Here is a 5713-nt window from a genome sequence, read left to right on the forward strand (position 1 = left end):
GCATTTTAGGAAGATTAATTTAATAGCTGAATAGGGTATGGGGAGAAACTTCTGACAGGGAAAACAACCAACAGGCTATTGTAATAGTCTAGGCTTGCACTAGGACGGTGGCATTGGTAGAGGAGAGGAGGGGATGTATATAAGAGATGCAATGAAGGGAGAAACAACAGCAATTAACAACTAATTGGATATGGGAGATGAGAACATGTAAGGAGTATAACGGCAAGCAGGGTGACACTTATTGCTGTTTTTTGTTTGAGTGCTTCTCAGCACTAAGGCAATTGAGTGCCTTTGATTGAGTCTTGCCTTTGTTTCAATCAAGAGTCTTTGATGACCTGCTTAAGAAACAAGAAAGCCCCAGGCCCCACACTTTTTTGCTAAGTAGGATATATATATATGTTCTGAGGTTGGTGTTTTGTTTTGGGAGCTTCACTCATTGGAAGAGTGGTCATGTGGTGTAGCCAGACAAAACTCTGGGTGACTGTTAAGGAACCCTTCCAGCTTTGAAACCCAGATGTTGGTGCTTCTCTGTCTGGTAACTATGTATTGTGATTTGGTCAGATAGATAGAAGCCTGCGTATTGGTTTCTGTTATTCTCGCTGCTTGTAATTTCTGTTTGTATTTTCTCTGAAAGTTGAGGGTGCTGACTTTTTCCCCTGAACTAAGTGAACGATATATGTATGTTTAATTAAAGTAAGATTGTTAACCCCTTAAAGTTGCTTTCCTTAGAAAAGAAGATCAAAGAATCTGTGCTGGTAGCCCTCCTGTGTGCTAGTGTTATTGGCCTTACATAGCCACAGTAGCAGTAAGCAACATTGTTGTTACAAAGAGTAGAGGATTAGCCCTAGGTTTTGAATGTGGGTGACCCTTGACAGTAACAGGGAAGTTATGAAGAAGGGAGACTCAAGGAAAATGATAATGTGTTTAACTTGGGATATGTTGAGTTTTAAGATGACTATGATTCACCCAGTTTGAGAAGTCCAAAAGGCAGCCAGAAATGCAAGACTGAAGGTCAAAGGAGAGGTAAAGGCTGGACAAATAGATCTGGAAATCATCGGTTTCAAGTGTAACAGGTTGGTCCTATCAACAGTCAGGACCATGGGGACTTATTTCTCCAACAGAAAACTGCTGAAAGGTGAAAATTACAGGCCCGACTCAGCACTGTGTGTCTCCTTAATCCTTCTGGTGGTCTGTCTAGGAAGTACTTGTCAATCACTACCTGCTCATATGCATCCACTCAATGGTCACAACTTTTGGTCATTACATGCTGCTAACATTTTCTCAGACCTCAAGTTCACAGATTTAAAAATTACTGATGCCCATGTGTATCTTCTTTCTGACTTAGAGTCTTACAAAGTTGTCTAGAAACTAAGAGATTAAGTGAGTGGTCCAAGACTGTGCAGGCAATATTTTTCAGTCAGTCAGTGAAACAGCTAATAAGCACTTACTAAATGCTGACTATATGTCAGGCAATATGCTAAGGGCTGAGGATACAAAGAAAGACAAAGGACAATCGCTGCCTTCAAGAAGTTCACAGTATAATGAGGGATACAACAAGTAAACAAATATGTACAAACAAACTACATACAAGATAAATAGGAAATAATTAGGAGAGGGAAGCGGCTAGAATTATAAAGGGTTAAGAAGGGCTTTCTGTAGAAGGTGGATTTATAGTTGGGACATAAAAGAAGGAGGGACTCCAATAAGCAGAGATGAGGAGAGAGCATTCTAGGCATGGGGAACAGCCAGAGAAAATGCCAGCAGCCAAGAGATAGAGCATCTTGTACATGGAACAGCCAGAAGATTGAATTGTACTGGATTGAAGAGTACATGCCAAGGAATAAGGTATAAAAAGACTAGAAAGGTAGGAGGGGACTAGGTTACGAGGAGCTCTGAATCCCAAATAGAGCATTTTGTATTTGATCTTGGAACAATAGGGAGCCACTGGAAGTTTTTGAGTGGGTGGGGCGTGTCTGATATGATTGGACCTGTGCTTTAGGAAAATCATATTGGTGGTTAAATAGAGAATGAATGGAAGTGAGGAGAAGTTTGAGGCAGACCGACCTACCAACAGGCTTTTACGTTAGTCCAGGCACGACGTGGTGAGGGCCTGTGCCAGAGTCGGAGCAGAGAAAAGGGCATATACCAGAGATATTGCAAAGGTGATGTCGACAAGCCTGGCAACAGACTGGATATGAGGGGTAGTGGTGGTGGTAAGAGATAGTGAGGAATAAAGGATGACCCCTAAGTTGTAAGTCTGAAGGACTGGGAGGATGCTGTTGCCCTTCTCTAGTAATAAGAAAGTTAGGAAGGGGGAGGATTCAGGGGGAATGATAATGAATTCTGTTTTGGGCATGTTGAGTTTAAGCTGTCTACTGGACATTTAATTGGACATGTCAGAAAGGCAGTTGGAGATGCCAAGTTAGAGGTCAGCAGAGAAGTTAGGGCAGGAGAGGGAGATTTGAGAATCATAAGCGTAGAGATGGTAATTAAATACTCTGTACTGATGAGATAACCAAGTAAAATAGTATAGAGGGAGAAGAGAAGAGAACCAAGGACAGAACTCTGTGGGGACATTTCTGGTTAGAGATCATGATGCGGATGAGGATCCAGCAAAGGAGACTGAGGAGTGACCTGATAGGTAGAAGAGTACAGAGAGAATGTTATTCTTAAAACTTAGAGAGAAGAGAGTATTAAGGAGAAAGGGGTGATGAGCAATGGCAAAGGCTGCAGAGAGGAAGGATGAGGATTGAGAAAAGGACTTGGCAATTGAGAGGTCCTTGGTAACTATGGAGAGAGGTTTCAGTATCATGATGAGGTCAGAAGCCAGATTGTAAGGGGTTAAGAAGAGAGTGAGAGAAGAGAAAGTGAATGTACCCATTGTAGATGGTCTTTTCGAAACTTTAGCCACAAAAAGAAGAAGAGATATAGATCAACTGTTAGTAGGAAAGGAAGGATTAAGTGAGGATTTTTTGAAGATGGGGGAGACATAGGAATGCTTGCAGGTAGTAGGGAAGGAGTCAGTAGACACGGGGAGACTTAAGATGAGTGATAGAATGGGGACAATTTGTTGGAGGAGATGGGATGGAATGGGATTGCTTGTACAGGTAGAAGGGTTAGCCTTGGTAAGGAGCAAGGCCACAACTTCACGTGAGCCAGGGCTAAAGAAGGAGGTAGTGTCAGAAGGCATCTGAGTAATATGAAATTAGAAAGAGTGAACACCTGTCCCCTAGTAAATGAACTGAGATAATACATACCAATTTACTATGTGTGTCATATACCCTGCAAATTAAGGCCCCCAATATATATATGTGTATATATATATATATACACACACACATATATATATATATATATTATATATATATTATATATATTCTGTAACGTAGGAGGCAAAACTTTTCAGTTTAGAGGTTAAAGAGTTTGAGAGCCATGGGAGGTTTGAGGAGGGATAAAAATATTTGGAGGGGTCACTGCAGAAAATAGTGACTTGATAAGGGAGGTATAGAAGGTATAGAAGTAGCAATGAGGGTCCAGTTAAGATAAATTTGTAGTGGACCCAGTCAGAAGGATTGTGTGATATTCTCTATTTTTGTTCAGCAGCACATGTATAGAGCAAAGATGGTGTATGATGGGAATGATCCAATTTCAGAGTTCTTGAACATGGAGGTAGCACATATGGCAAGATCAAAAGTAGGACAATCTTTGTATATGGCTGAGGTGGGGTGAAGGAGCAGGGCACGGAAATGAATAGGTTGAGGAACTATGTTTCCAAGGAGTAGCACAAAGACACAGGTTAGGCTTTGGTGAATTAGGGTGGAGATGCTCCAAAGCCTAATTTATACCTAATTTATATTTGTATGTCTTGGCCCACAGGACTACAGTGTACATATTTGTAAGGATCCTTATATATGGCTTAATGTTTTGCAGAGGGAATTTTTAGTGGGTATGTGTTGTACTAGATGGCCTCTTCCAAGACTGAGATTCTGTGATCTAGGCTGAGTCCCTTGTCTAACAGACAAGAACACAAAAATCCAAAGAAATTAAATAGCTTGCCAAAAGTTGTTGGATTATGATACACTAAATACTTCTAACAGGAGAGGCCAAAGGAAAGTAAAGGAAAGATGTTGTGGGACATTTAGAGCTGTTCTTATATGGTAGTAAAGTTAGGTTCTAAGTGAAGAAATTCGGAGTGGCTAAGAAACAATGGACGACAGTGTAATGTAGTGGAACACTAACTGGCTTTGGCCCCAGAGGATCAGGGTCAGAATCTCGGGCCTGCTATTTATTATCAGTGTGACCTTGGACCTTCAACCTTCTATTGGCTTCATGTTCACTTTTATTTGTCCTTCATTTTGAAGGGCACCAATGACGTTACTGGTGGTGTTTTGACTTGTGCGTGAATTGGATTTAAGTGAAGCTGAGTTGTATGAAGTTGTTGGCCAGCCTTACTCTCTCTTCTAGACTCATCAAAGTCCAGCGGCAGGACAAAAGTCATGATGACTGGTGATGGTCCAGATTGCAGTGGGTGACTTTGGCATTTTTGGTGTCTGCCCAAGCTCTAAGAGCTCCATAGTGCCTGTTTCTGCCACCTTCATGGCCTTTGGAACAAATTGATTTCGTCGGCCCATTCCACCATGCGTAGACAATTCCTAACTCACCAATGGATTTAAGGACTGCCAGTTACCCTTACTACTTGGTCAGTGGTGTCGACTGGTCATTCTTCTCTGGAGCCAAGACATTCCTAATTAGAGACAGGATTATAGGATTATAAGATGACAAAACAGAACAACTACAATACACAACAGCACAGCATAGGATTTAGAGCTGACAGGTACCTTAGGGCACACCAATCATTTTATAAACAAGACTCAGAGAAGTAGCAGAGTTTACCTCAGGTTATCTAACTACTAGGCAAGAGAACTACGATTTAAACCCAAATCCTCTGACTCTGAAGCCAGTGCTCATGCAATGATCCCACACTATTTCTCTCAAATACTTCATAGGTAATTAGGCATTTTATGGGGAAAGAAGGGGAAAATTTTAAATAGATAAAGTAATTTAATATATTTCCACTAGTATAATTATTCCATATCATAGTACATTACTTCCTTCTCCTTTTTTCAGTATGCATTCATACATTCTCTCTTCTTTTTTTGTACATGCTTTTCAAAAGATATAAGAGTGTTGATGAGTTTCCTGATCAGACCAAATCTGGAGTATCTGGTGTAGTTCTGCATGCTACCCTTTAGGAAGGATATTGAAAAGCTGGAGAACATCCAGACAAGAGCACCTAGTATTATGAAGGACTTTGAATTCATGTCATTTGAAGACTAGTTGAAGGAAAATTCAGTCTAGAGAAGAGAAGACAGGGTGGAGGGGATCATATTCATGTTTAACGGTTTGAAGGCTGTCATTTGGAAGATGAGTTAGATTTATTTTGTTTAATGCCAAAAGGCAGAACCAGGAGACATGGGTAGAAGTTTGAAATAGGCAGATTTAAGTTCAATGTCAGGAAAAACTCCTAGAGCTTATCAAAGTGTGTGACACATAGTAGGCACTTACTAGATGCTTGATGACTTGACTTCCTAACAATTCAAGCCGACCCAAAACAGAATAGAGTGCTTCAGGAAGTGATAACTTTTTCATCACTGGAGGTCTTCAAGTAAAGGCTGGATGACCATTTGTGTGTGCTGTGATCAGAATTCTTTTT

This window comes from Trichosurus vulpecula, chromosome 1 (genome assembly GCF_011100635.1).
Source record: "Trichosurus vulpecula isolate mTriVul1 chromosome 1, mTriVul1.pri, whole genome shotgun sequence".
NCBI lineage: Eukaryota > Metazoa > Chordata > Mammalia > Diprotodontia > Phalangeridae > Trichosurus > Trichosurus vulpecula.